Source organism: Merops nubicus, unplaced genomic scaffold (genome assembly GCF_000691845.1).
Source record: "Merops nubicus isolate BGI_N331 unplaced genomic scaffold, ASM69184v1 scaffold6066, whole genome shotgun sequence".
Taxonomy (NCBI): domain Eukaryota; kingdom Metazoa; phylum Chordata; class Aves; order Coraciiformes; family Meropidae; genus Merops; species Merops nubicus.
Window position 1 is genome coordinate 36,417 of NW_008612868.1, and position 12,569 is coordinate 48,985.

The window sequence follows — 12,569 nt, forward strand, 5'->3', positions numbered from 1 at the left end:
CAAGGTAAGTCCTTCCTGCTGGACGATATAGATGCAGCAACACAGGCTTTTCAGAGCTTGTTTGATAAGAGAACTGCCTGACCCATGTCCTGCCAGTGTGTGTCCCAGTGCTGGACTGGGCTTTGTGCGGCTGCCAACATTTGGTACCTAAGGTCCTCACAGTGAGGACAGGTGATACTAGGAAGTCTTCCTCTTTGAACTACATCTGGAAGCCCACCGTAAAGACTGATGCAAACCAAATGGCTGGTGTGACAATAATTGCATTTATAAATTATCTGCTCTTGTTCATGGAGGTTACATACCTGCTGCAAAGCCACTGGCATTGGTAGGAACGTTTTCAGCAGCCACGGCTCTGCCCTGAGACCAGAGTTGACAGTGATGGGTCCTTCCAGCTTTTCCAGTGGTTTGTGTTTACTGATTAAGGCACATGAAGATCACAGAATTTAATTTTATTTGGATAGAGCCGTTACATAAGTGTAATACAAAGTGTTCTTTGTTCATTGAAATTGCGAGCTGTAAGTCAATCTATAAATGATAAAGAACTGAATGGTTTTGCCACTCATAGCAGAGTGTGTTGAGAGTAAATGTCGGGTGCTTCAACAAGCCTGTTTATGTGATATGTGATCCTACACAATGGATACTTGTGTCTAGGGAGTTTATTTTTTAATCTACTCTCTTAACAATTTCAAAGCTAGTACTTGAGACTATCAAACAAGAATCCCTTACTTAATAAAATGACTTACAGTTACCAAATATCTGTCAACTTGTTACAAATGCTGAGGAACATGAAGACAAGTATGTATTACTACTGTAAAGCCCTTAATAAGTGGTTTGTTGAAATACTACCATTTGCAACACTATTTCCAGCACACATGAACCCTCTGTTTTATGTGAATTACACTCCTTGAGGGATGAATTGAAATTTAAATAATCATGTGAGCGAGCTAGCATATTTACCATTTTTTTTCCCCCAAAAGGTTCCTATTTCTGGTTTTGACCGGAAAAAACACAAACAGTAGAGAGTCTGTAATAGTGTTATATGTTTATCCTGAGAGTTTAACAGCAAAAACAGTGAAATATGTAGAGGGAAGTAAGCTGGCAGTACTGTTGGGGTTGTACCCAAGATAGGGTATCACTCAGCTTTGCTCTGGTGGAATAATGTACACCATCTATAGCATAGAAAGTCCATCAGTGCAATGGAAACTGGCCGTGCTCTTCCCATGTACAAGAGACCTACATAAAACCAGGATGGTGTGATGAGGAGTCAGTGAGTAACCAAGCAGATGATGGACAGTGGCAGATTCTTCCAACAGACTCTGCCAACCAGACCAGGGTTTAAACTGTGTGTGACCGATCCCAAGGCACACTGCATGCCAGCATCCAGTCCTAGACACATGGCACAGTTGGCCTTGAAGAGGGCTGCTAAAGAGTCTAAATTTTCCCTTTTTGGGTGCTGTAGAGAGGCAGTAAGGAGCTCTGAACCAATTCAGCTCATCACAGGCCACATTTCCTGCTCAGAGAGGGATTCCCTCCTAGTACATCCCCTCTACTACTGTAATACAAGTTAACAATATCATGCTGTCATCAGTGAAGTCACCTTTGATTATGATCCAGTGAGTTAAAAGAAAGTTTCAAAGCTGAAGAAAATATCCTGTTAATAAAAGACCCAGTTAGAACTGATTAGAGAATTTCTATTTGTTTAATTTTATAATGTGAGGACACTGGGTGATGGGAATATGGATCTGACCTGAATATCATAAAATTACCTTTCTTAGTCTCTTGGGCAAAATCTTGCCATCTTTTACCACTGGAAAAGTTCAGCTTAAGATGGTATTGTACTATGCTCCCATAATGTACCCTGAGGTACAGTAAATATGAAAACTCACTTGGGGCTTTTTTTTACAACTGTTGAAACAACTCTTCTGCTTTGTTTTTTCTTTTGAGTTAAATTATCCTATTCCTGTCCAGATTGGCTATTACAGATTAACATTGTCAATGAGAAGATCATCTTGGAAAAGAAACCAAGTACAATTTTGTGTACCTTGAGGTGCAACAAGATTTGTTTGGATATATCTGTATTTCAGCCTCAGGAGCTCAGGAAAGCTTATTTGGTCTCATTTGGCCTGTGCTACTCACCCCAGTAGACTGCTTTTAAAAGTCCTCAATGAGCAAGTAAGGAAACATTTTAACCTCTCACCATGCCTCAGATGAAGACTGGAGGCTTGGAATTATAAAGCTGAGAAAGGAAAACACTTCTCATTGTTGCTATGGAGACAAGTTTGTGGTAATGACTCGTTCTGTTTCCCATTTCCTTGATCTTATGAAAAAAAAAAAATACACACCCACAAAAAATCACTGACAAAACCTCTGGAACCTAAGACTACAGTTTGAGTGACTTCTCGGCAGTACCATGAAGGAAAACAAAGATGACAGGAATAGGGGGAAAAAAAGGTCTGTGTCAAGATGGTCCCTTTTTGCAGAGAAGGAACTAGAAGCATAGTGGACACAAGAGCAGCCACCTGGTGCAGGTCCTTTGGAGGATCTAGTGTTCCCCATCCAGAGCCACTGCTCCAGCCTGTAGAAGCCAGACTTCTAAGGGGTTGCCTCACACCTTGTGTGGTGAAAGAAGCATTGTAATACCTGCCTGCTTGAGGAGGCACAGAATGTGTCAGAGGATGGCCAGCCTCACCTCCCTGCACAGGCTGATGCCTGTCCCATATTGATGAGGAGTTTATCCATGCATCTCTCTGCCTTCTTGCACAAGCCAGGGTCTACTCCTTACAGGTAAGGGGGCTGGCCTGTGCACCTCCCGAGAAAGGTCAACCAGTGGGAATTCAATAGAGGGTCCCTGCAACCCCGACTCATTTGGAGGAAAGGCTAAATGCCACCCTTCCTCCTCTCACACATGAGGAGAGGTTATCTCTGCCCTCTTGCATCTCTCACGTAAATTACTTACCACCCTCTACACTTTCCATGTAAATTAGGGAACACCCCACTCCATGAGGGGATAAAAGCACAGCAATACATTGATTTTGTGGCACGTCTATCACCATTAAAGAACTGGACCCACAAGATGTCATAGAAACCAGGAAGTGGTAATCTCCAACTTTCTCCTTTTCCTCTCTTTCATCTCCCTTTGTTCCTTACTATTCCTATGCCTTATTGGCTGGACTAATGCTAGGACTTGTCTGTCTCCTTTTGCTCCCTACCTTTTTGTCTTTTCCTGATAAGCAACAGAAGGCATGCACCTCCCGTGTAGCAAGTAATAGGCATTTGTTAACCAACAAGCCTCATTATAGAATAGAAGTTTTGTTTACTGCTTTAATTAGTTGCTAAGCTCAATTATGGTTGTGCTCATTTGTTACCATATTGATTTGACATCATATTAGTAGTTGTTATATTGATAGTTAGTAAGCCCAGTTATACAACAAATTTTTTTACCCATGGTTTGGTGCTATGCACACCTAATTCCAGCCAAGAGAATTAATGAATCTGAGTCACCTCCCCACTCTAGTTTGGATGGGATCTGACACAGCCTCTCAGCTCACCACTCTGGTCATGATAATATGCTCAGAGAATAGAGTTATGCTTACTAACAAAAAGACCTACCTAAATTTTCTCTATAATGCATATCTTTGGACAAGACATATGGATTCTGGGACTTTACCTTCTCCTAAATGGCTGCAGATGAGGTCTTCTCTTGCTAATCCATTAGCTGAGGCAAAAAACTGCTGCAGGAACTGCATGGCAGTGTAGTGAGGCACAATCACATACCTGTTCCTTGTGGGCACATGCTCAGTATGGGTATGATGACACTGCATGAAGTCTGTATCCTGCTCTATTGCAGATCAAAGCATGAAGGGTGTCAGATTACATTGCTACAATAAATAGATTATTGCAGTATTTGATTAGGCATAGTTTTGAAAAAAGCTCTAAAACTTAAAAGAAAGACACATCTAAAGCATAGTAGATTACTCTTTAAAAAAAAAAAATCTACACCAAAAAGTAAGACTGCTAGATTAAAGCTATTTTGACATCACAGGATTTCAGCCCTGGGGTGGAGGCACAAGTCATCTCTGACACAGTGGTCAAACAGGTTTCAGAGCATCATGGAGAAATATCCTTTTTGGTTTGTGAGCGCTGAAGTCCTGTACTGAAGGAACAAAGAAGGCTGTTGCATGGTGCCACCCCTAACGGCTCAAATCCATCAGCAGCCTCTTCTGGTTGTCATGACTCAAGACATACCTGAATCCTCATGCTTTCCCACAGTGATCCATCTTAGTCCAGAAACAACAGCTCACCAAGTGGACATGCTCCGAGACAAGTAAATCAGATGGTATTAGTTTCTCCATTTTCTTGTATTTTTCTCAGTTCACATTGGCTTTGCAAAGCCACAGCTGGCCCCCAAAGCAAGAAGTGGTTTGTAAACATCTCCTATAGCCTCCAGTCATTAAGTAATGTCAGCCAGACTGAGGGTATATGGACGTCTGTGCTCACTAGCAGTGATTTAAAGACTAGATAATGGCTTTCAGAATAAAGATAATAATAACAAAAAACCAAATAGGCATGAGATACTTTTTTGCTGACTGCATACCCCAATAGGAAGGATACAACCATCAGTAAGCAGCACACAGACCAGATTTTTCCCTCCCATTCTAAACTACACAAGGAGGATATATAAGGTGGCTAGCCAGCAGAGGAAAAAAGAGATGATTCATTCACTTACAGCATAGGATGAAGTGAAAACCAGAGCAAACCAACTTAGGAACCAGGTGACCAGTCCTATTCCAATCATGTAGCCATAGGCAGAGAACAGTGCCATTATTACAGATGTAATCCTCCCTCTGCTCCTGGTTGTGTTGGTGTTCAGCTATTGCTGGGAACTCTGCCACAACAGTCAGTCAAGGAGCCCTTCCAGTAACCAGAAGCCCTACATAGCCCACTCACTATGTAGGAAAAAAACCCCAACTCCCTCCAGAGCCGGCCTTTATACTGGTAACTTTAGAGGCAGGACACCTGATGTTAATGGTAGTGGTCTCCTAATTGGTTCCCACCCAAGGCTAGCCACACCCTGGGTGAAAACCAACCCAGAGGGTCTCTCCTGCCTGGCTGTGGACATCATCCATATGTCAACCCTGATTCATGGCTGGGGTTTTAACCCCAGCACTTCAGATGCCAGGAGACAAGTTACAGGCATTCACTAATTGGATCCCTAATTCTGAACTATGGTAGGGATTTTACCAGGTATCACAACAGAAGATCAGTGAAAGCTACACTGTGAAACAAGCAAGGAATATTGACCTAGAATGCCAAGGGAGTACTTGGAGTTAAAGGCAATACGTAAAAGCTATTTAGATGCTGTCGACATCCTATTATGTAGTTATTCGAAACCAATATTCTGCACATTTATAGGCCAAAATACTATTCTGCCTGTCTTAAAACTGTATGAACTCTAAAAGTCCATGTAAACCCAAATTTCAAAGAAGGAGAGAGTAAAGCATTTCCTGGGAAAACATCTAGAGAGCTGGAAGGAGCGTGTGGGAGGTGTGCAGGAGGTCCTTCAAACCCCAGAGTGTCTTCAAATGCCAAGTACAAGTTAAAAAAAGTCATATTACCTTGAAGTCAGTTGTTCTTGCCTCTTGCTATGAAGTACTTGGTGGTGTGATCCAGGCAGAGCAGGTCACACGTGGGCTGCAGCTGCTCTCTCTTCTGCCTAAATCTTTGTAGCTTACTGGTGATCAGGGAGTCAAAGGGACTTCTGAGAGCGAATCCCAAACTTTGCAGCACAAAACCTGCTTTGCTAACTTCCAGTGGATTGTGACAGTTAATGTTAAGGTAATGAATTTCAAGGTTAAGTATCTTAATCGACCCAGCCTGTTTCCTTGGTTATTCCTACCAGATTGGCAGGGGGGAGAGTCATGGATTGTTTAGATTTTTTTTTTTTCCTTCAATTCTGAGGAGTTGAAACTACCCTCGGGTATGGGAATCCCAGATGATCAGCTTTGCTGTTCTTCATATTTCTCTACTTAATTCGACCTTTTATTACCCTAAGCACTACTAGATGGGTTAAAAAATGTAACTACTCTTTCTAATTTGGGAGTAATTACAAAAACTGATGGCAAGGATTCTTAAGACCACTATAAAAAATCTCCTGTAACTAACTAAGACATTAAAAATCCAAAAAGTGCCTGGGCTATAGTCCAGTAAAAAGAAAGAGGCTTAGCAAATGAATAATGTTCTTGCTTACTCCTGAACATAGTATATGTAGTGAGATACCTGTGCAGCTCTTTGCATGTGTCACATGAACATTACATGTGATTTATAATCACTTCTGGGTCTCATCATTACCACACAACCCCTTTTATTAGAAAAAAATGATCACTTTTTAATTAGTTAAGCTATAATGATTGTAAGATCAAAATTTTGTTCCCTGCTTAGAGGGGAGAGCTATAAACATGAAGTTATCAGTGCTACCTGTGGGATTCAATTGCTGTTTTCCAGTAGCTGTGATGCTTAATGTTGTATTGCTTTAGCACGGATGTTTCAAGAATAAGAAGCATGATGCATAGTCACAATTAAAAGCCAAACTACACACTCTGGCTTTCATTTGGCTTCTTTCTAAATGAGGTATCACTAGATGTGAAAAAACATAGGAAGACTAATTTGGATGAAAGACAGTCCTTAACACTGCTGCCTTGCAGGTAAGCAAACCTGCTTAAGGTTTGCAAATTTGGTGATGATTATTAAAACTGATGCTATTTAACTGCAATGTGTGAAGCTAAAGGGAACTTGGGACACACTGCACTATGCTCTGCACTAAAGTTCCCCTCTGTCCAAATGAGCAGGGGCCTCTGATGTTGCCCCAAGGGATCTGTGTGGCTTTTCTGACTCATTTTTAACATGCCACAGAAGGGATTAGAAAGGAAACTTTGTACCATCTGTCTGTCCTGGACTGCAAGTGATCCTTTCTGGAAATTACTCAAACTCTTTGGTGTGGACATGATGCTCAGAAATCTGTTTCCTGTGAACTATCAACTCAGGACCCCATGTGCTATTGCTGCCTCTCCTCAGGAGTTTATAGATCTCACATCAAAGCATTTGCAGGTTGCTTTTTTTTCAGCTTCAGGACACAGCACAATGCCTATAACATTAACTTTTTTTAAAAAAATGACCTTAAAATGCTACATCTTTAAATTTAAAAATCAACTTTTTAATAAGACTCAAAACAGGCGGGTTATTTTATTTTTTCTTAGTAACATTTCTCACTCTCTGTACCAATGGAAAGATCTGTTAGTTATCTCAGAGCAAGTACCAACATCTGCTGCATAAAACGCACATCTGCTCAGCAGGAGGAGATGGGGCAGGCACAGAGATCCTCCCTGGAGAGCAAGATAAGGGGTGGGGATAAACAGACGTAAGAGGCTGTGGAGGGTGTTAAGAGGCACTTGAAATGCCTTTGGTGTGCACCATACTTTGATGGCATTCAGGAGTGGCTGTATGAAAAAATTTGTAGTATTTGGCATCTTTCTATGAAAAATTCATTCTGGTGAATTGTATGCTGACATGTAATTCAGGTGATAAAAATGTGATCTGCGGAAAGGGAACCCATCAGCACTGTAGAAAAAAGATTTTCTACCAGCAGTGTCATCAGCTAGCTGGGACATGGACAAGCACCATTCCTCCAATAAACCTCAGGGACAGGGAAGAAGGTGGCCTGCAGAGTCAGGCTCCTACTGTTAGTGTCAGTGATGGAGATGGGCCCGTGTCTTGGCCTGAGGATGAACCTGGACTTCCAGTCACGGCAGTGACAGACTGTGGCCAAGGAGCAGCATCACTCACTCTCACACAGCTAGCGTATTAAAAAGCCAAAAGCCTCAGACAAATAAATTCACAGTCTCAGGCTCCTCTATTGGAAGGTAGAAATCACAAGAATCTGTCATGTCTGTCTAGGGACAGGCAATATTTCATCTGGTTAAAGGGAACCTTCCCATTACCTGAGCACACACATAAATGTTGGTGCAGAAAAAAACATGAATTAGTTTTCATCAAAAGTGGAAGTAAGCTATGAAACTGTGTTCAGTATAGCAGTTATTTTCTCTCTACACTGCAGGACAAGACTCCAAGGGTTGGAAGACAGAAATGCTTGAAATGATAATCTTCTTTTTCCATCAAAGTTTTATTTTAGTTCTTCCTCTGTATCTTATTTTCCTTCCTTGAAACCAGAAGCCCCTAGCACTACCCTGGCCCACAGCTCTGACTTGGAGGAAGATGCTGGCTGAGCCCCAGCCATCCGTTGTATTGGTCTGTGAGGTGAGGGTGAGCTGCCTCCCTTTCAAGGAGATATTCTGGGGGGCCTCGTGGGGATGATCTAGTTGGTGAGCCTCCACCCAAAACTTCCCCCAGGAGCCAAGGATGTTTGTGCTCCTCAGTGCTCAGCTGGAAGCAGACCAAGCTCTTCCCACAGGTATATTTGCTTGGCTTAGTTTATTTATTTATTTATTTAAATATTTTAATTCAAACTGAAAATAAATTGGGTGTTTGTACAAAGTTTAAAATAACCAAGTTTAGCCAGTCTACAGTATAACCATCCAGAACAGAAAACAGCCATCATCTGGAGGGCACAGGTGACCCCAGCTCTGTAGGGATCTGTAGGGATCTCTCAGTGGGGATTTTAGGAAAGGGGCTGGCAGGTCAGGCCAGGTTTTGGGAGTTTGGTAGGAAGTTCTGTGTACCAGTGTCCTGGTTTGGGTAGAACAGAATCAATTCTGTTCAGTGATTTTACTTTCCAGCTAAAGCTCTTCTAACTGCACTACCTGAAGTTAGCAGCGTATTTTCTCAGACAGTGTCTGCTTCTAGCAGTGATAACACGCCATTTCTAGAGTTACTACCAAGGGTTGGTGTGTGCAGACCAAGGTCACTGCTAAACCCTGTGTACCACGCTGAGGGGCGCAGAAAGTAAAAGCTGCACCTGAAGGGAGGAGTGGACAAGTGACCCTAAATTGTCCAGTGGGGTGTTCCATGCCACATCTGTCATATTCACTATAAAGCTGAAGGATCACAAGGGTCAAGCCCCTTCCTCCCTGTTGCGGCTTCTGCAGTGGCCAGCATCCGAGGAGGACTTCACCCCTTCCTGCCTTTGATCCCGAGCCCTGTGTTCCAGAATCCAGCTCCTGCACCCAGTCGCCATCTGTGGCTGAGACCAGCCTAGGACCCTCTCCCTGGGGGCTGCTCCCCAGCCGGGGGTGACGGTGACGTGTTGCCATCAGGGGGAGGTGGGTTCGATAACAGTTTTGTATATATTTGTATATATTCTAGCAGTTGTCCCACTTTGGGGTGCATGTTCAAACTTGGCGAAACCAAACATGCTCCATGGCTGAACAGGTTTTCTGCACCTTGAACTTGTGTGGCTCTGAGGCACTGAAAAACATCACTGTTTCCTTCTCTCTGTGCTCATCCAAATTTTCCCAGCTGTTAGCAGCACTAACTCCTAAGTAACATTTCTTGTAAGAAGGGTATTTATAAACAGATGTGCAAAAATTTCAGGATCATCTTTATTTTAGTGTAGCCTCATATCAATTTGTCTTCAGATCTTTTGGATGGCTAGCTTCCCTTTGAGGCCCATGTAAAAGAACATGGTGATTCATTGTTAAAAATAATAATCACTATACTGGCTGCACTTAGTTTAATCTTTTAAGAAGTAAAGAATTGATTGAAACTTACTGTTATCAAGCCAGACCAAGTTTGTTCAAGAGAAGAAAATAATCCTGTTATTTTTGTACAAATTGGTATAATGAGCTGTCTCTGCGCTATTATCTCTGAGCATTAGCTGGCTCTATTATGCAGGATAATACTCAGAATAATTATGGCTTAACTACATGTACATACATTGAATAATAAAATAATTAGACCTTTTAAAATGGGATAGAAAAGATTCCATTTACTGTAATTCTGACTTTCTGATTATAAGGTTGAAAAAAATAATGTGATATTTTATCAGCGTGTCAAGCCAGGAAATGCTGGTTTTATAGCTATTAGCTGAGCAGAGATATACATAAGGATGTGAAGGATCTGGGCAGTTGAAATTCAGAGGTATCTGAAGGCTGCTGAGGACAGCTCTTCTAAGAAGAGCTCTCTCTAAGAGCAGTGTGCTCCTGCTGCATCCAACTGTGTTTTGGTGCGGGGGCTTGTGGTGCATGTCCTGTGGCAGCCGGCACGTATGGAGAGGAGAATATGCTGGAGCTTCCACAGAGGTGGAGGATTGTCTCTTCTCTGGGTGACAGACTTGTCCCTTCCTTCCCAGCTGGTCAAACTCTTCCTGCAGTGGAGCAAGCACTGCCCACTCAGTGGCTCATGCTGACTTTTTGTGCGGAGTTGACCAAGCTGTTGCATCTCAGAAAAGCTGCCTGGGTTCTTGGGCACTATTGGATTCCCCTGAAATAATGCACTTCTGTGAAAGCTAGTTACCTAGGGAGTCTTCATGTACTTAGGCTTTTGGTTCTGACTCTGTCTCCCATCTGTACGATGGGGCAGCTTCTGCTTCTCACAAGTGCTGGGAAGACAAAAGTGGTAACCGTGCTAAAAATGGTGATCTACTGCTGTACAGAAAGGTGAAGTGCTCCAGCCCTGGTACCTCTTTGGACATGTCTGAAATGCACAGTGCATCTTTCTGGCATGCCCAGAGATATCCCTGCTCTCCCCAGGAGACGGACTGGGGAGCCTGGATGCAACCCCGTGGCTGACAGCTCAGGAGCAGGACCTGTGGGGTGGCGTGAGGCAGATCCTGCTGGCCCCAAGGGGCTCTTCAGAGCTGGGAACCAAATCACACGTAGGGGCTAGAAATGGTCTTTTAACATGATTACAAAAGCAGACAGACCCTGGGAATTGTCAAAGCTGCCTTATTGTACAGATCCATATGAAGTGGCATGGGTGGGAGATGGATACTGCAGAGGACAGTATTAGAACGTTGTACTAGGGAGGTGAGTGGCAGGTTGAGCTTCAGTTTTTGTCAGCTGTTCGTTATTTTCAAGAATTACATCTCTATGTATCGTAAGCTTAATTCTCATGCCTTCACTGACACTCCTTCATGAGCAGGCTTGACTTGCTGTTCTTGGCTGGTGACTGATTTTACTTCATATGCCATCTCAAGAGCTTCTGACTTGCATATGCACGGTGCAGTGGTCCCGAGGAATGGCAGTGGGCGTTATCCATTTCTCAGTGGATAATTATTTACTGGGGAGGGTTGTTTGCTTGCCTGTTTTTTAGGACACATGGGGAATAACTGAACTATGTCAGATAATGAAGAGAAACCAATTCATCTCATACTGTCTTGCAAATCCCAGACACTGGGTTATTCACAAATGATTAGGAACTCAAAGTAGACTGGTGGAACATTTTAATTCTGTTTGTTGGGAGCTGTAAACATAATTGATTTACATTTTTCTCCAATAAGTTAATTTGAGAGAGTGTTCCCATTGTGAATAATATCAAATTCAAGGCTATACAGCTTACAAATTTCAATGACTCCACTGGAGAAAATACAGATCACTCCTTGCTGCAAAAGGATAAAGACTAATGAATGGTAAATGTTGGCTTCCTGTAAACAGAAAATTACTAAATCTGACAAATGCTATACATCAGCACTGTAATGCAAGAAGCAACATGCTCTCCATTATCCCTGATAAGTTAATGGATCAGTGCTGAAATTAAAAAAAAATAATTAAAGAAAGTCTTTCTTCGAAGCAAAATCTCCAGCTTGATTCAGAATAGTTCTGAATTTAAAAAGTTTCCAGGAAATACTACTATTAACTGAAGGTTTGGTGTATGAGACATTTTTCCATCACAAAATATAGATTGGCTGAAGCTGAAGCTCTCTACAGAAGGACATCCCTTTAGATAAAAACTTCTGCTTTGACTTTGGTAGGGTCAGAGAAAGGGACGGAGCTGAGGACTGAAATGTTACACACCCCGATGCAAACTTCTGCTGATGTGGCATATCTTAAAATCTTCACTAGTTTGTCCAAGCTCTCCCTCATGTCTTTGCTTCCTCGTGGTTGTACTGCAGAGCAAAACAATTCATAGACTAGAAGGGATCAGAATTCAGTTTCCCAAAAAAAAAATTAAAAATTCCATTACTAGCAAAAAAATACCTAAACCTCACCATGACTGAGGCGTGTTGTGGTTTGAGGCTTGGAATGGGGGGTTGCCTTTCCGGCACCTGGGAGGACCACTGGGGGGGGTGAACCATTGTATTCCCCCCCCCCTTCCGACACACACTCTGATAAGAGGCAGGAAGTGGGTGCTAACTGCACTCCTGCCCTGCAGCTCAGAGCTGGAGGTTGTGCTTTCACTCCGTGGGACCTTGGAACTATTTCTGAGGGTTTTGTATATTTTGTTTATTTTTTGTGTCTTCCCCTAATCTTTGTATATATTTTTTTCTTACCTCCCTTTTTTGTTTTCTGTTCCTTGTTAAACAATATACTTCATTTTTTTTCCTTTAACTCCCAATCTTTTTTTTTTTTAAAAGTCTCTCTCTCTCTCTGGGCGGGGGGAGGTGAGTACATAGTTCTGTT